We start from the raw sequence: 20367 nt of genomic DNA on the forward strand, positions 1-20367 counted from the left end.
ACATGGCACCTACAAAGTGGTAGACATCTTCTGTCTGTGAGGAAAGCTAAACAAAGGCAAAGTCACTGCAATAATAATGGCACAGTGAAAGATGGAAAGGATCTGTGCCCTCATGATTGATCTCTCAAATGAGTATGTGGATTGCTGTCCTTGAAATGTCTGTGTGGGATGACTATTCTTCTTAGCATTTAAGTCAATGTTTCTCACACAGTAAGTATCAACATCACCTTGTTCCATCCCAAAACCATTGAATCTGAAACTCTTAGAAGTTTAACAAGCCCTGGGGAAATGCTAATACATCTGAGAACTAAACCATATTGTTGGGGTTATTTCTCCTATTATTTTACCCAAGCATCTGAACTTATTTATAAAATCTTTATGAAACTTTGAAAACCAAAGATTATTCTTTTAGATTATTACTTTAGTTTTCATGCTCTTATTGATAGAATCCTCTACCTAGGGCTCAGATCTGAGTTAATGAGATTGGTCTAAGGACTGTCTGAGTAGCAGAGTATGAGTGAGACCCTCAGAATTCTCTTCTTTCTCATACAGGCTCATGACCATCAATCTAATTTGTGATAGGTTTTATTCTTTTCCCTCTTTCCCTCTACTCAGATAGGTATTTCCACCTTTATGAAACATTTCAGGCCCTCTTGTATGTAAATTTCTTGTAGAGCCATTCAGGCCTCCCCAATGCCTTAACATGAAAGCACTTGCTACATTTGAGCTATCTTTTAAGTCTCACAATAACCCCTTGAGGCAGATATTATCATCATATTTTTACATGAGGAAAAAAATCTGAGGTTCATGAAAGATAAAGAACTTCAGGGGCTGGGGTTGTGGCTCAGTGGTAGAGCACTTGCCTAGCACATGTGAGGCGCTGGGTTCAATTCTCTGCCCCACATATAAATAAATTAAATATCGGTCCTTTGACAACTAAAAAATATTTTTTAAAAAAACAACTTTATATGTTCTTCCTGCTAGCAAGATATGGAACATAGGTTTGAGCTTGCATGTTCTTGATTCCAATGACTATTTTTTCACAGCATGTAAACCCTAATTGGCAATGGCTATATGAAACACATTTTGTCAATTTCTAATAGAAAGTTGTAGATCTATCCAAAGCAACTCAGAGGTGTCCAGAACCAACCTAAAATACAACTGACTAGGCTGTTGTTCAGAAATGTCCCCAAGATTAGTCCAACTTTTAGACTGTCCTGCTAAAAATAGCTATTCCTCTTTGAAAGAGCTAGAAATACAGGTAATAGAAAAGATCAACTGGGTAGCTAAGAACCTAGATACCTATTCACAGTTTCTAGTAATTCAATTTGACTGATTAATTGAAACATACATGGAATTTAGACCCAGGTATTTTAACACATAACAACATCCCCAACACATTTTACTTTTTTATTTTGAGACAGGGTCTTGCTAAGTTGCCCAGGCTGGCCTTGAATTTGGGGCCCTCTTGCCTCAGTCTCCCAAGTCACTAGGATTACAGGCATGCAAAACCACAACTGCCTTGATTGAATATTTTATACACTATGATGATAGATAGATAGATAGATAGATAGATGGATAGATAGATGAAAGCATCAACATCACCTTGTTCCATCCCAAAACCACTGAATCTGAAACTCTTAGAAGTTTAATAAGCCCTGGGGAAATTCTAATGCATGCTCATTACTAATAACTGTAAGTAACTGATTGATGTTTGATCAATGATCTGAGGCCAAAAGAGCATTGTGTACAATATCCATTTCAACTATGATTGAAACCTATGGAAGGCATCCACTCATTGAATATTGAACTCATCATCTAGGGGAGGGATTCTAAACATAGTCCCATTCTTTGAAAACAATTAAAAGATATTTGAGACTCAGATAAAAGAAGATGCCCCCTGACAGGCACCCTCTCCTTCTCCATGCCTCCTGGCACCATTTTACATTTAACAGAGAGGTAGGAATGGTGAAAATATTTGCAGTCAGAAGACTTAGGTTGGATTTACAGCTGTGCCACTTACTAGTGGAGCTTAGTAAAATTCACTTCACCTCTTTGTCTCAGGTTTCTCATCTGTAGAGGGTATAATAATCTCAATAATGTCCTCATAGGTCCTTTACTTGAATGAAATTAAATGAGAAAACATATACACAGATACGTAATCTGTGGTAATACGGGTTGACATTAAATATTAATAATAAAACAGTTTCCGTATAATAAGTATTCACTCCTTGCCAGACTCTGGGTTCAAACTTCTATGTATTATTTTTTTTGGATTTTCACAACAATCCTATGAGATTCATTTTATGATTTTCCCCATTTCAGAGATGAGGAAGTAAATGAAGCTGTGTGGTTGCTTTTCCATGTTTAAATAAGTAGCATGTGGGAGACCTTGGATTCAATGTCAAAACTGATTACTTCCAAAGACAAGTAGCTGTGTATTGTAGTTGTCCCTGTTTTACAGGTGAGAAAAACCAAAATTTAAAAGAGGTGACATAACCCACCACAGTAGATGAAAACACTGGGATACAAACCCCATTATGAGTTCAAACTTCAGTCACACACTGCTCCACTGCCTCCAGCAGATATTTGTTTAAAGAATTAACACAGCATGAGTGAAGGGTAGAGCCAAAATGTCCCTTTGTGAACATCTGGGTTTTAAGTACTTATATCTATGTGTTCCCATACTCAATTCTGACCAACTTGGCAACAGTCTCAGCAACACCTAGAAATCCTGTATACAGCAGCTTTGTTGGAATGTTTTGCTTAATTATAAAAGGAACAAAAAGAGTGTGGTGGCATTTATTTAAAGTACAATCAGCCCTCTGTATCCATGGGTCACACATCTGTGGTTTCAACCAACTGGGGATTGAAAAGATTTAGGGAAAAAAATCGCATCCATATGCAGATTTTTTCTTGTCATTATTCCCTAAATAATATAGTATAACAAGAATTTACATAGCATTTACATTTTATCAGGTATTATAAGTAATTTAGAGATGATTAAAAATATATGAGGATGTACAGATACTACTCTATTTTATAAAGCACTTCAGCAACCATGGATTTGGGTATCCACAGGGGGTCCTGGCACAAATCCCTTATGGATACTGAAGGAGAGACAACTGCATAAGATACAAATGGTTCAGGAAGCAGCAAGCACACCAGCTTTAGGATTCTCTGATTCAACCTAGCTAGAAAAAAAAAGATACTGAGTTTTGTCACAGATTGAAGTTTTCCTGTCAAGTTACTTAGGTGTGATATGTCCCAGAGTATGGATGTCAGGAATATCTTGCTTTCCTTTACCCAACAATTGTCTCACACAAAACCAACTAGCAATTGTTCCCATGTTGTGCATCATGCAAGAATTCCTGACAGGGACTTGTACATTAAGTCAACATTAGTTAACAAATTTTAATATTCTATGAAATTATAGTAATTTGATACATATAAAATGTAATGATATGATATTAATTGATTAAGTAATATCCAGAACTGGAAGATATTTTTTTCTTTCAACTACACTTTCAATTATCATTGCTCTGTGAATGAAATCACACATAAAACCCTTTCTTCCAAGTCATCTGCCAAGTTCAGGGTCTTCAACAGTGACTGGTTACAAGTTATTCTCACTTATTGTTTTCTTTCACATGTTTACTTCTTCATCCTCCTAGGAAGGTCACTCCTCTTTAGTCAGTAGTAAGATCACCTCCTCATGACCCCTCCCATAGCACAGAGCAGCACAATAGTCTGGCTAATTCACACCTACATACAGCTTGTACATGAGAAAATGAAAATGAAAACCCTTCCATTAGACTATTGCTAGTACTGATCAGCTAGGTGTTAGTGGCTGAAGTTTGTTCATATCTGGCTGGTGGGGTCACATGGTCCTGTAGCAAACAGATCAATAGGGAGCACTGGCACATTACCAGAATAGAGCAACAGACCAAGAGATCCAGATCCAAAAAAGAGACAAACAGGGAGGAGAAGAGGACAGGAACACCCAAGGAATCGGGCAGGATGACAAATTGAAATGAAGCAGAGTGGTTAGTGTCAAAATGGGTGAGGAGCCAGCCTCCCAACAAGGGGAGCAAAGCTCAGTAGTTGAAAGCACATGTTCTGGAGCCAGACAGGTCTGAATTCCAAACTCTTTTTTCTATTTACCAACTCTGAAACTTAGGGCAAGCTACCTCATTTAGTTTGAACATTCAAAAAGTGGAGAGCTAGTCTTACTTCCCAAAGTTAGTTTTGAGGAATAAATGAGATACGAAGGGTTGTGAAAATCCAGACACATAGTATATGTGCAAAAATGAGTCCTTTGCACTTATTTCCTGCCTGTAAAAAGCACACTACAGGCAGAGCTAAAGAGGAAGTTCAACTGCAGGTAGTAAGGGACAGAAGCAGCCAATCATCAGGCCCAGCATAGCCAGAAAGTTGCCCCCTACAGGTTCAGCTCACTCATGAACCCAGAAAACCCAAAACCCAGTCCTCCAGCTTCACAGTAGGATGTGTACAAGAGGTCTTCAGATTAGGGTTTTACTTTAGTAGCTAATATTTACAAACTCTTGCTTCCACTGTACTTGAGGATATTTGAGACACTTCTCTCTTGTACAGATAAAACATCACACTCAGATTTTTTCCTACAGAAATGTACTTGATAAATACATTTTAACTGTTCGACTCGAGAAATTTTCCATTCATTCATATGTTCTGGAGACCAAGACTGGGAGTAGTGGGAAGGAAGAGACAATGGGCAAGTTTAAAAATGAATCTTGATTTGAACATTCACTTGGCTCTAGGAAATCATTGCAACAAACCAAATCAAATGCAAAGACAAAAAAGCAAAGACATTTGGAAGTGAAGCGTCTTTTGCATTTGCATAAGCATGGAGCACACTTACATTCTTTTAAAACATCCCTTGCAAATTTTCAGATACTTTTATGTAATAGATGATATGTAATCCTTTACAATAACTGTCTCAAATGTAAATTAAGTGCTTAGCATATTTAAAATGTGATTGATTTTCTGCTGTAACATATTTTTTTTCTGTGGTTCAAATCATATAGAATGTGTTTATGGTGCATTTCTGCCCTAGTAAATCTGACAAAATGAGATTCTTATTTATGATATCCCACTCCTGAGCCCGACAACTGTGTATTGTAGAAAGGGAAGTCTCAAGAAGCAAAATCATAACTCAGAAGAGATATGAGTCAGCCAACATATTTAAAAAGGAATTTGAATTTGAGCAGCCTACCAGTTAATGTGGTTAAGATTAGTGACAGGGCATGATTCAATTTACAAATGAAACTTTCTTTTATTCTTCATTTTTATTCAAATTAAGGTATCTGCCACTCATGTATTCAAATTAAGACACAAGAAATTGGAGTACTTGTATGTGTCTGTGAGGTCAGTTATTGTATTTAATTCTGGGAAAATCATTTATCTTTTGTCACTAATGAAATTAAAGAATAACTAGTGGCTTTATGATAAATCATTGTATCAGGCCACAGTTCTAAAACTTACTTTTTAGTTACAATATTAATGGCACCTTTAATTTGTGTGCCTGTTTAAAATGAACAATGCCAATGAAACAAAATAATATTGTCAAAACAGTAGAGGTGGCATACTCTTATTGTCCCAAAACGCCTACTGAAATCCAAGATTCTGTTCCCCTGTTTTATTTCTCCACCCTTATAAAAGGTCATTCATTGAAAAGCAGATCATTCCCTTCTTTGTTGCTGGCTCCTGCTAAAATGGAGTGAAGGGTGAGTTCTCCAACCCCAGTCAAATTTGGGGGTCAGGATTTCCCCTTTACCATTTTTTTCCAGCAATTTAGTCTGGTAGAGTTAAAAGTCACCTGGCTCTTTAGGAAGAAAGATTGTCATAATAAGTTAGAGATATTTACTTTAGGACAAAACTGCATAGATTTTCAACACAAATCATTTAGGGCCACACAATCCAGTGAAAACGTGGCACTGTTTAAAGCTGAGTAGTGTCTTTCTGCAAGCAGCACAGCATTCATGGCTCTTTCATTCTCCTAAGTGTTTTTAGAATAAGGTTTCTTGGGTAAAACATGTGCTCTATACTCTTGCTTAAGCTCTTCCTATCAATCAAGAACTGAGCTCAGGGCTTTGCTTAGATTACTCCAAGTAACCTTTAAGACAATCCTATTTGGAGGTGTGGTTATGCCTGCTAGCTGCTTATAAAATATCTATTCTTTGTTTCAAAAAGAGAAGTGATTTCATTGGGTGGCATTGCCACCAACTAAACACATTCCCTAGCCTCCCTTTCAGCTATATGTGGTTATACCAAGTTCTGGTCAAATACATACAATAACCATTATGCCAGACTTCAAGATAGACTCCTAAGAAAGGACAGTCTCAACACAGAGATAGGCCTTCTTTGCCATTGTATGTTTCTTTTACCAGCTGTATGGAATTTAGCCTAAATGCCTGGAACTTCAGCAGCATTCTTGGACAATGGCATGATTTGAAGATAGAATCCCAGGTGCTAGTTTCTAGATCAAAAAGACAAAAAGGGACTGAGTCCCTGTTGATCCTGATAATGCCATACTAGTCCTGTACTTTCTACCTCTAAATTTCTTTCACATGAGAGATAAAGGTCCACCTTCTTTTAAACCACTGTTATTTTAGGATTGTTTTATGAATCTGAATTTCATCCTAAGTAACACAGGAGGACACTATTATCACTCATATTTCAAGATGGGGAAATTGAAGTATAAAGAGGTTCAGTAACTTACCAAGGTCCTACAGTTACTAAGTGTTGAAGCATGGCTTTGAATCTAAGTATATATATACACACAAGCCTATGCCTACTGTCTCAAATGATTATTAACATATATGTTTTGTACCTTTTTGCTTATAAAACTTTATTGGCAAAAAAATCATAGTTTTTTATTGGTAAGTGCTAAACATGTCAGGCACATTTTAGGTTTCCATGCAAACAACTCATAAAACCTTCAGAGGTACTATAAGAAAATAACCTTCATAATTATGATCATTTTAGAGATGAGAAAAAATGAGAAGAACCAGAGAGATTAAGTAGCTTTCATAGCCAAGAAAGAGCACAGCCAGTACTCAGTGTCAACTTTGTCCGATATACTGAACTCTCATGGAAATTATATTGCTAAATATTTCTATCACTCATATAAGAATAGGAAATATTCATTTCTTAAGGCCCTGGTGTCTATTAGTGAAGAAAAGTTGGCAGTCCCAAAATGAAGGAGAAAAAAATATATATATATATATATATATATATAAACTGCTAACAAACAACCAATTCCCTACCAATAACTTTTCATTGGCTTCAGAATAAAAGCCAGGCTCTTCACCAGGGGTAATAAAATCCTGCATCATCTGGTATTCTTCTATCCCTCGCTCAAGGTGTTATAGTCACAGTATCATGCTATTTCTCAAACTAGTGATCTTAGTCCATTTTATTGTTGTAACATCTGAGGCTGGGTATTTTATAAAGGAAAGGAGTTTATTTGGGCTCACAGTTCTGAAACAGGGAAGTCTAAGTGTATGCCACCCGCCATGGGGCTTCGGCTGCTTCAACCCATAGCACAAGTGGAATGGCAAGCAGGTGCAGGAGGGAGGGGCAAAACACAAGGAATGCTAAAACTTCATAACAACACACTCTGTAACTAATCCAGTCCAGGTAAGAGTAAGATAGACCTACACTTTTTAAAGGCCATTCACCTCCTAAAACTGTCACACTGAGAATTGAATTTCAAAATGATTTTCAGAGGAGACACTCAAACCGTAGCACGAGTCAAGTACATTCTGGCCTCAAGGACTATCAAGTTTCTTTATTCTTCCCATTCTCCCCCCACCTCCCCACCTCTTTTTTGGTTTGTTTTTCTTTTTCTTTTCCATTTTTTTTCTTGCGTGTACTAGGATTAAAGCCATGGGAGTTTCACACTGAGCCACATCTCTAGCCTTTTTTTTTAATTTTTTTTATTAGTTGCTCAAAACATTACAAAGATCTTGGCGCATCATACTTTTGATTCAAATGGGGCATGCGTGCGGCCCGGGTTCGATCCTCAGCACCACATACAAAGACGTTGTGTCCGCTGAAAACTAAAAAATAAATATTAAAAAAATTCAAAAAAAAAAAAAAGAAACAGTCTTGAGATTTTTTTTTTTTTTTAATTTTGAAACAGAGTCTCACCAAGTTGCTTAGGGCCTAAGTTGTTGAGGCTGGTTTTAAACTTCCAATCCTCCTGCCTCAGTCTCCCAAGCCATTTGGATTACAGGCATGTGCCACCATGCAGTCCCTCTTGATTTTTCTTAATAAGAGACAGTTTTTTTCTATGTTGCCCATACTGGCCTCAAATTCTTGGTTCAAGTGATCCCCTTTTCTCAGTCTCCCAAGTAGCTGGGCTACCAGTATGTACCACAACCCCTGTTCCAAGGATTTGAAGTTTCCATTTCTTTCCCCATTATTTCACACACTTTTTCTTTTCACCATTAAGATGTCTGCTAAATGACATATCCTCATAAAGGTTTTTCCCTGATAGTCTAAAGTACTCACTGTCAACCCCATCATACATTTTATTATCTGATACTACCCATTTAATTCATTAATGTTCATACTGCTTATCTCAATTCATTGAAATGTAAGCTCCATCAGGTTTAATTACTAGAATGATGCCTCTTGACTCTCAAATCTTTTACAGAATAATAATTAGCTCAGAAACATTTACTGAATGTCTCTTCTGTGCTTGGACAACTGATTCCTTTGCATTTTACAACTAACTTGGGTGAATAAGGAAAGACCATTTATGATAGACACATTTTTAGAAGCAGAAGATTCATTGCTGTTCTCTCATGATATATTGCAGATTTAATCATGCATCTTCGTTTAAGGAAAACTTTTAATTAAAATGAAAACATTGATATGGCCAACCTAGATGTCCTTCAGTAAAAGAATGGATAAAAAATGTGGCGTATATTCACAATGAAATATTACTCAGTAAAAAAAAAAGATAATAAAATCACGGCATTTGCAGGTAAATGGATAGAGTTGAAAAAGATAATATTAAGTGAAGTTAGAAAATCCCAAATAGACACATGCAAATATTTTCTCTGATATGTAAGGTGACTGACTCATAGTGGGGTAGGGAGCTGGGGCATGGGAGGAATTGATGAATTCTAGATAGGGCAGAGGGGTGGGAGGGGAAGGGAGGGGGCAGGGGGTTAGCAAGGGTGGTAGAATGTGATGGACATCATTATCCAAAGTACATGTATGAAGACATGAATTGGTGTGAATATACTTTATATACAGAGATATGAAAAATTGTGCATTATATGTGTAATATGAATTATAATGCATTCTTCTGTCATGTATTTTAAAAAATAAAAATCAATAAAAAATATTAATCTGCACAAATAAAAGGAAGAGTCCTTACCCTCCATGTTTTGAGGCTCTACTTCTGCTTTGTTTCTCTTATGATTAAAGGCACACATTTGGCAGAAATCAATAAAGAAGCAGGGAGATTGGGATATCTGTGGCCAGGAACTAAAATAAATATAAAGAAGCCAAGAAAGGAGTAAATCCATGACCTCAGTCTCCAGAGTCTAAGCAAATGTGTTATATGACATTCATGGATTAAAAAAAATCTTCTTAATAAATGTTTCCATTTAGAATCAAGCTATTGTTTCTTAATCTATTGGTACAGGTTATAAATTATATATCTTCATAATCAAAGTAAGTATTCATATCTTAGCTGCTGAAAAAGTGTCATTATTATTGTTCTTTTGGTACCAGGGATTGAACTTGGGGGCACTCAAGTAATGAGCCATATCCTCAGCCCTACTTTATATTTTATTTAGAGACAGAGTCTCAACTCAGTTGCTTAGTATCTTGCTAAGTTGCCAAGACTGGCTTTGAACTTGTGATCCTCCTGCCTCAGCCTCCCAAGCTGCTGGGATTACAGGTGGGTGCCACAGCACCGAGCTATCATTTTAATTGTTCTTAGATGCTATCACCTATAAAAATAGAGTTTTGGAGGGAGGAAGGATAATATCATTATATTTCTAGCTATGTGCTAATTCTTTTTTAATTTTTGAAATAATTGTATATTCAAAGACTTTTGAAATAATAATACAGAGAAGAAATAATACAGAGAAGCCCTGTGTATCCATTATCCAGGTTCCTGCAATAGTTTACATGTTTGGAGAACTGTAGCTATCACATTGTATCTTCATCTAGTCAGAGACTGTTAAAATGTTTACAGGGGCTGGAGTTGTAGCTCAGGGGTAGAGCACTTGCCTCTCAAGTGTGAGGTATTGGGTTCAATCGTATCACCACATTAAAAAATAAATAAATAAAGGCATTGGTACATATACAACTAATTTTTTTTAAATCATGTTTATATAAGTATTTCCCTCACAATGTCTTGAAATTAAACCACATTTCACATAGACTGAGATAGAAGAGCCTTCCTTATAAAATGAGAATGATCTCCATGAGGACAGGAATTGCAGTTATTTTACTCACTGTTATAGCCCCAACATAGTGCTCAGTTCTTGGTAGGTGATTTTACAAAACTGTTGAAGGACTTCTTTGAATGAGTAAATGTCTCATCAGAAAGTCACAATTGTAGGTATATTGGGGCTAATAGTTGTTAGAGAAGGTATAATAAGATTTCTTTTTCATACTTAATTGTGATACTTACCCTAAAAACACTTAGTACACACTTCTATAGTGTAATAAGGACACTTAGGCTATCTAACTTAATGTGACTTAGAATATTATAGCCAAATTAGAAGAAATTCTGCTAATCAGTCTATATTAGAACTTTAATATAATTGGAAGGAAACACAATTTGCCCTTTTCTCAGTCCATCCATGAAAAAAGTTGATATATATCTACTTAGATACACACACACATATCATTTTCAGAAAGATTGAAACTGGAAAGGAAATAGGCTAATGTGTCTATATAACTCAAATTGATGAGCATCTATGCATTCTCATCTGATAAGGTTTAAAATATTTGTTTCATCAAGTATATTTCTTTGCAATTGGCTAGGTCTGGGCAGAATCCAAGTTTTTAGACTCATTCCTCAGTTGCTTGGGAACTAACAATACTCTATATTACCTAGAAACGCACATACTCCTAGCAGTAGTGAAGTCTATTTGCCATCTGATGTGATAACATTCATTGTATAGGAGGAATTCTTTTGTTTTGCATATCAACAGGTCTTAAAATTTTGACCATAGTTTCTGACTAATAAAAGCATATTTGGGGCTGAGGTCAAAGCTAAGTGGTAGAACACTTGCCTAGCACATGAGAGGCACTGGGTTTGATTCTCAGCACCACAAAAAAATAAATAAACAAAATAAAAGTCTATCAACAACTAAAGAAATATTTTTTTAAAAAGCATATTTTGAAAACTGGTACATCTGCACAGAGATTCAAAAAACCATCCTACTTTACAAGTGCACTTTCTACTCTCTTGTATGAATGGCCCAAAGTTCTAGGGCATCAAAGGAGCTGTTCCCAAGTAAAATCTAAGAACTTTGAGGATAAAATGTTTCACCATTGCTATTAATATTATTGTGGGTCATTATGAATGAATAAATATTTATATATATATGCCCACATATATATGTACAATTTTACATACATTATATGCTTTTAATGATTAATTAGAACTTATACTGTTTTAAAAATCTTCAATTGTATTATTAAGTAACTTTAATGATATTTACCTTTAAATCACATTCTCATATCTATATTAGGTCAGAAACACCTCATATTCTGAATTTTATTTTTGAAAAATCACAGAACCCATCCTGAAATAATGGTACCAATGTAGTAAAACATTTCAGCGATTGAGGAACTATTAGGTCAATTAGTTGTATGACTAAGTTCAATCACTATCATTTATCATTATTTTCACTTTTTATTTTATCAAGCATCCCTGGAATGCTTTATACCAAAGGCGACTATGAAATGAATCTCTAGGCAAGTGAAAAAAAAGGTGTTATTAATAAGTACACCAGAATGTATAGCAAGACCGTGACAAGCAAACCAATAAATATGGTCACTATATTTTTAGTTTACAAAGCACTTCTACTCACACACTATCCGAGGTCAGATTCTTCCAGAAGCTGACTCTGAGCCAAGAATTTGAGTAGATGTGCTTATTAAGGGAGTGCTCTCAGGAGAAAAGAATAAGAGACTGAAGGTTGCAGGACCGGAAGGGGAAGTAAATTTTCAGGTGAAGTCTAAGCTTTTGTCTGCTCCTGAGGCGAAGATTGGAGAATAAATTGCAGTGGAGTTTATCCCATTTTCAGCAGTAATCTGTGTTTCTGTCCTCCTACACCAGTCAGCTCTTGCCTTCAGGCCACCCACAGCAGAAGTAGTAAAACTTCCAGAAACATCTACCTTTGCAAACTGGAAAGGCAGTTTCAGTGCCCAAGGGCCATATTCTGAAGGGCATAATGCATGCAGAAACTTGGACATGCATAAGGAACCACCCAGTGTTTATATATATACACACACACACACACACACACACACACACACACACACACACACATCAATTTATTTGATCCTCCAAACAATTCCTCAGAATTATATTTTTAATATATCTATTTAAAAGTTTTGGCAACTACTGTTAAGTCTATCGAGAGAGAGAGAGAGAGAGAGAGAGAGAGAGAGAGAGAGAGAGAGAGAGAGAGAAAGAGATTACAAGAAATTGCCTAATGTAATCATGGAGGCTGACAAGTCTAAAGATCTACCTGGTGAGTCAGCACTCTAGAGATTCAGGAAAGTCACTGGTGTGAAATCTAGTAGAAAGGCCCACAGGCTCAAGATTCAGAAACAGCCAGTGTTTCAATTCCTACTCAATGCAAGAATAAAGTGTTTTCTCAGTTTAAAGGCCATGTGGCAGGAAAAATTCTCATTTATGAGGTGGAGAATCAGCCTTCTTTTTTGTTCAGGCCTACCTGCATTAGGGAGGGCAATCTGATTTATTAATGTCATCCAAAAGCAGCATCATAGAAATACTCAGAATAATGTTCGCTCAAATATCTAAGCACCTGGTAGCCTACTCAAATTTACACATGAAATTAACCATAACAGTTAGTATTGTCCCAGTGCCTTGTGCATGGCTGTAAAGACAATCATCATTACATTTCTACAAATTGAGATCCAATTTAACATTTGAACACATTTTCCCAGCATTTTAAATTTTTAAATATACACATTTTCTTTTCTTATAATCTGCTGGTATTGGAGAATATTTCCCCATTATTTTATGAAAATTGCTTGTGGTTCCTCAGAATTTATTCTATTCAGATTTTTAAATGCATAGTCACATTTACAAAGTAGTCTTTTAAATAAATGTTAGGGTTTAGATGTAAGGTGTCCTCCAAAACCTCACATGTATATCAGCACAAGAAAGTTGAGAGATGAAATAATTGGATTACAAGACTTTTGACCTAATTAATGTATTAATTCACTTTGAATGGATCAACTGGTTGCTTAATGTAGGCAGGTAGGGTGTGGCAGAAGGAGGTAGGACATAGGGGCTTGCCTTTGGGGTTTATATTTTGTCCTGTTGAGCAGAGATCTTTCTCTCTCTGCTTCCTAGAGTCATGTTCCCAGCTGCTTTTCTCTGCCAAACTATTCTGCCATGATGTTCTGCCACACCTTTGGTGCAGAACAATGGGGTTCATCATCTATGGCTTGGGACCTCTAAAACTATAAGCCACAAATAAATTTTTCCTTGTCTAAAAGTTCTTGTCAATTCTTTGGGTCACAGAAGTTGGAAAAATTGACTAAAACAGTAATAGATTTTGATAATATCAGTTTCTTCAAGAAGTGGAGAGAAAATTTCGTCCTGAAATTTCATCCTGAAATTATTATTTTAATGTATTCATATTTGTAAGAGATTTAAAAAAATATTTAATATACAACCAGGTATATATTGGTGAAAAAATCAGATTATTCCTTTGTACTGAACTGATTCATTCAGCAAAAGTTTAAGGTCACAAAACTAGTAAGCACCATAGCTTACTGACACACAGCACTGCCATCTCCCTCAAACATAATGTTTACTTTCTCAAGTGCATTACATTAAATGTTTATGTTTAGCTTCTCTACTCCCTTGGCTTTTTCTTGACACCATATTTCATGGGCATCTATCAAAGCTCTTATTAAATTTCACATCTGTCTCTCCTGCTGAAATTTACCACGCCTGTCAGTTCATAGCATGTGCAAAGTGTCTTTCCTATATGTAGGTACTCAGTAACTACTGAGTGAATTCTTCATATCCAAATGTATTTAGGTGGCAGGAAAAAAAAACAAAACAGCTGTTTAACACTCTAGAAGCACTGGATGAAAACTAAAAGATCTGGGCTGTGTTTCACTCAAACATGGCTTGGAACCTTGTAGAATCCATTTTATTACTTTGGGTTTGCTTTAAAATAAAGGAATTATGTAGGGTGATGTCCTTTTATTCTAAATATATGACATATTACTTTTCCCTTTTGTCTTTCTTCTGTCCTTCCTTTCTTTTTCTTGAATTTATTGAAAATTCAGCATGCACTAGGCAGTCAAGACACAGTTCCACTGAGACCTCATTTTTTTTAAAAGGAATATGTCCATTTTATGACTCCACTCTCTCAAGGTATATTTTTCCTTGAATAATTAAGGTAGGCCATAGTGGGGAGTCAGGAATCTACTTTTCTCAAGCACAGGTAGCATCAGTGAGCTCTTCTAGAATCTGTAAAGTGTTTCAAGACATCATCCATTTCATATTACTGTTTCCTCACAGTGCAGGATTGAACAAAAGAAAAAATACAGAAAAATATTGATCATATTTTCTTATTGTGGCTTGTACATAAGTCTTTAGGCATCACTTATATTGACAGACTCACCTCTAATTTTTGTACTTCCAAAAGTTATTATACTAGATAGGTTCTACCTCTATTTTCAAGTTACTTAGGATCATGAAACCAAGAACCATTAAGAAAAAGCACTAATGATGGTTTTAGCCCGCGACCCGTGCTGGCTTCATGAAAGAAGGTTTGAATCCAGAGAAATCGCTAGGGAGTTTGAATTAAAGAGACAAGACTCTGATTATCTTTAAAACCAGCTCCAGGACTGCTCCTTCTAGTTCCAGCCTCTAGACACCTAATGCGGTAGCGAGATTTACTGAAGAGGCTAGTGAGAGAGAGCTAGCCATGGGATTGGACTTTTATTGGGGAACAAAAAATTCTGGGGAAAATCCCATCCAATAAAGATTAAGGGGGGCAGCATCCCAAGGTCAAGGGCAACGATTGGGTCTTCAGGGCAGTGGCCAGACATGCCTCTGCACGGACAAGCCCCTGGACCTGGAGAATGGTGGGGAAAGCTTGGACACAGCTGTGCCTAAGCTTCTCCACCCAGCCAGGGAGGTAACTCAAATCATGTGCGAGGATGGCCTCCCACAGATGGCATTTTAATATTAAATCATCTTGTTACTAAAACACATATTTGAATTCAGTATAGTTTTTAACCTATCATATTTGCAAGTATTCTAAAAAACAATAATACCTAATTTGGTGAGGCATGTCAAAACTAGCACTCATGCATGCTGCTAATGAGAGTATAAATTGGCATTATCTGTCTTGAGGGAAGCTTTGTAAGATATATTAAAGCCTTAAAACTTTCCAAATTATTTTCCTAGTAATTTCACTTCTAGGAATTTATCTTAAGGAAACAATCATAAATTTCTAAAAAATATGTATACATGATGATAGTAATCACAATACTGTTTATTTTAGCAAAATAACAAATAAGTGAAATACCATGTAATAGTAAATTATTAATATATGGTCCATCTATTTAATGGTATATGTATGTATATATAATATATATCTGAGTATAGGGCAGAGCATGCTGCAATAAATTAATAAATTAATAAATTCTACAGTGTTTTAGTAAATCCCTGGGATTTACTAAAACACTGTAGAATCTCCACATTCATGCATTAGAAATGGAATAAAATTTAAATTGATGAGGAACACGAGAGCTCTTCCATATATTGGCTAAGAAATGACTTTTGTTCTTTATGCCTATGTGCATAGGCAAGAATTACACTAGAAACTCTTGCCAACTGTAAAGGCAGTAGGAAAAGCAGGGAGCCAAATGCTTGGAATGCTTAAAAATCCCAAAGTCTCTATCATCACAGTTTAAAAATATATATTTTGTGGAGTTATAACATAATGAAAGTCTGGATATATAAGTGGAAAAGCAAACTGAAATGCTATATGGAGTATAATTTCAGATTTATAAAAAATATTCCTGTTTTTACACAATGGATTTTGAAAATATTCTTCAATTGGATAGTAAAATTTTATTCAAACTATTTACAAATAATTATCATTTGACTTTGGATATTCACTTCAAACTTTATTTGTGCCCACCTTATGCCAGACCCCACTCTAGGCACTGAGGACACAGAATTAGACAAAACAGTCCTAACCTCAAGAACTTCATAGACAATAATGAGAGAAAAAGAGATAAACTAAGTTGCAAGGCTACATGGGCACTGTGACTTAAAGCTGCATGATGTGGAGGGCATGTTGATGGAGTGCTATGGGAGAACAGAGGAAAGAAGACAAAGAAAAAGTGGGGTAAGAGTACTAACACTGAAGAGAGATTTGTTCTTAACTTTAAAGGAGGTTCAAGAACTTGCATCATAAAAGGGTCCCCAAAAGTCCTGGCCTTGAGGGGGCTGGGATTGTGGCTTGGCGGTAGAGCGCTTGCCTAGCATGTACAGGGCCCTGGGTTCAATCGTCAGCACCACATAAAAATAAATAAATAAAATTAAGGTATTGTGTCCAACTATACATAAAAAAATGTTTTTTTTTTTAAAAAACTCTTGGCCTTGGTTTTGAAACCCTACACTCCTCTCCCTTATTGCCCTTACCTCCAGTCTAGTAAGGTATTAGAAGACCCACCTCACAAGGAACTGGAGACTAGAGTAGTTCTTTGTCATAAATATTGGACCCAAGATGCCTAGGTTAGAGTCACAAGTAAAAATGTTCTTAACATAATGTGGTCTTACCACAAATCCCACATTATATGCGTAATCTCTAGTGGTAAATGTTCTTTACTCTAAGTTTTAAGCATAGCAATATAAGGCCTGGGCTCTTAAATAGTCCTAGTCCCCTTTCCTTGGTCCCTATGCAACAAAGCACTTAATTGGTTGGTGCTCCACAATGTTCCACCTGTCACCCATCAAATTAAGTGTGACAATGTAACACACCTGACTACAAGTAACTCCTTTGCCAAGGTAGCTGCTCTCTTCTTACTTCCTCCAGAACATACATGTCTCAGATATCAATATTAGATCCAACTGTATTCACACAGATTCACTGTGTCCTCTTTTGAAAAAATGAGTTGGACCACTGGCTGCCTTTGGGAGCAGGTAGATAATGTCAATTCATTTGGAAGAACCCACAGTGTAAAGTTTCAGCAAATACCTAGCCAAAGCCATTTTGGTAATGCCACTGTTCTGAACTATAGTAGGCCAAAGGTAAGTGTGACTTTTGACCAGAATTCCATTAATGTTCCTCATGTTTGCCAAGAATATTTATAGACGTTTCAATGTAATGACTTATCAAACTGGCACAATAATGGTTTTTGACCACAGATCGTGTTCATAAGAAATGTGAATCATTTGCATGTATAAAATTTGATTATCTTTAGATTACTCATTTTGGAGAAAAACATTGTGTGCTTAGCACAGTGAGGGATGACTCTCTAACTCCTTACTATTTCTAATGGTTAATGATGCAAACTAACAATGTCTCAGCATGCCATTCATCATTTCAAGATAGATAGCATAACTGGAAAAATGTTGCCAATTTAATAAAACATACGTAAAAATTAGTCCAGACGTCTTTTGTGAAAATAAGAAAAAGGAAAAGAAATGCAGTTAGAGTAATAGGAACTGATTATACAACTTTTGTTGTGTTGCTGGAGTACACAAAATAAGAAAAAATAGCTCTACTACTATAACCATGGAGCTTGAGAAGTTAGTATTTCAAAAACAGTTACTGCATAACAGTACACAGAGTCTGCTTACATTGTACAAATGGTAGTGTAGTAAAGTTTCAAGACTAAAAAGTTTACATAAAATTGTGTGTATGTGTGTGTTTGTGTGTGTGACAGTTATACAATAGACTTAGAGTAATAAATGTTCTTGGGATATAATTCAATATAATAACAGAATATTGAGTTTCAATTTTTAAAAGACAATTAGTTTATGGAAATTTTATGGATTAAAAGCAAAATTAATGTTTTATGCACTTTAGATTTAAATTTTTAAAAGGACATTATTTTAGCCTGAAGAATATGCTTGAGTATACTTTAAAATTTTTTCTTTTCATTTCCAAATTGTACTCTAAAGGAAAGGTCTGCAAACCATAGCCCATTGGCCAAATCTAGCCAACTACTGGCTTTTGACAATAAAGTTTTAGTGGAATACAGCCAGGCCCATTCATTTATGTATTATCTACAGATTTTTTTTTCTCCTTTCACTTTGCAATGACAAAGTTGAGTGATTGTGACAGAGTCTGTGTGGTCAATAATACCTGAAATATATCCTATTTACTCTTTGCATAAAATATTTACCAGTTGGGATGGGTATGGTGGTGCACACCTATAATCCCAGCAACTCAGGAGGCTGAGGCACGAGCATCACAAGTTCAAAGGTAGCCTAAGCAACTGAGTTTCACTCTCTCAAATGAAAAATAAAAAGGGCTAAGGATGTGGCTCAGTGGTTAAGTGTCTCCGAGTTCAATCCCTGGTACCAAATATATATATATATATATATATATATATATATATATATATATATATATATATATATATATATATATAATTGGTCATCCTCTAGAGCTTATTTTTTCTATGCAGTTCCCATTGGCCATGGTGGCTATAAATTTAAAGTTAACTACAACTAAAACTCATTTCTTTAGTAAAATCATCCATATTTCAAGTGCTCAATAGCTACTTTTGACTAGTAGCTGTTGTATTCATCAGTGCAGATTACAGGAAATTTCCTTCATTTCAGAAAGTTCAATTGAGGACTGGGGATGTGGCTCAAGTGGTAACGCGCTCACTTGGCATGTGCCGGGCACTGGGTTCGATCCTCAGCACCACATAAAAATAAAATAAAGATGTTGTGTCCACCAAAAACTGAAAAATAAATTTTAAAAATTCCCTCTCTCTCCCTCTCTCTTAAAAAAAAAAAAAAAGAACATTCAATTGAACAGCATTTCAACTGGTTCTTAGTCAAAGTGTGACCTATGTGCCAGAAACAGCACTGTCATTACTGGGGGGCTTGTTAGTAATGTAGAATGTGGGCCTCCTACCAAACCAGAATATATAGTTTAAGATACTGAGATAAGGGGCTGGGGTTGTGGCTCAGCAGTAGAGTGCTCCCCTAGCATGTGTGAGGCCCTGGGTTTGATCCTCAGCACCACATACAAATAAATAAAGTATTGTATCCATCAACAACTAAAAAATAAATATTAAAAAAAGATACTGAGAAAATTCCTATGCATATTAATGTTAGAAAAGCCTGCTCTAGATGTATTAGAAAGAGGGTAAATAGATGTGGAATAAATGATTTTGTAATGAGGGGAAAGTGTCATCATTTAGGGGGAATAAAAACCAGAAAAGTTCTCCAGAACTGAGACTCCATTAGATGACAAAATATTCTTCCTTAAGGATCTTCTGGAAAATTACTTTAAATTTTGTATTGTTTTTTATTCTTATTATTATCATTATTAAGGTTCCTGCTGACATCATGACTTAAATACAGCTACTCAAAGAGAGAGCCTGGAAGCCTTGAGCCTCAGGAAGCAGAGGCAGTCTAGGCTTCATTGTGCTGATGAACTGTCTGTGTATATGTGGGTGGAAGGCTGACTGGTATGCTATTTCTTGTTGGTGGAGTGACTTCAAACTCAGGTTGAATTCCCTTCTGGTCCTCCAACCACACGGAGACAAATCTGTGAATAGGTAATGGAAATGCCTCCTGGTTTGGGGGTTTACTTCCACTTGTTTGGTTTTTAGTTTGCTTGTTTGTTTTACTTTGGATTTTAAACACTGGAAGACTAAGAAGGCAATGAGAAAAGTCTTCATATGACTCCATTCTAAAAAGGGAGCTTGTCCATACTGCCTTCTTCCAGAAGCTAAGACTACTGTGTAAGTGTTAAGAGGAAGCAGTTGTTAGTCAATATAAAGAGTGCCTGCCTATCATAGCCCAAGGCCAGAGGAACTGCCAACACTGCAAGTGTACTAATGGAGGGCTCCTTTGGAGCAGAGATTTTT

This window comes from Urocitellus parryii, chromosome X (assembly GCF_045843805.1).
Source record: "Urocitellus parryii isolate mUroPar1 chromosome X, mUroPar1.hap1, whole genome shotgun sequence".
NCBI classification, from domain to species: domain Eukaryota; kingdom Metazoa; phylum Chordata; class Mammalia; order Rodentia; family Sciuridae; genus Urocitellus; species Urocitellus parryii.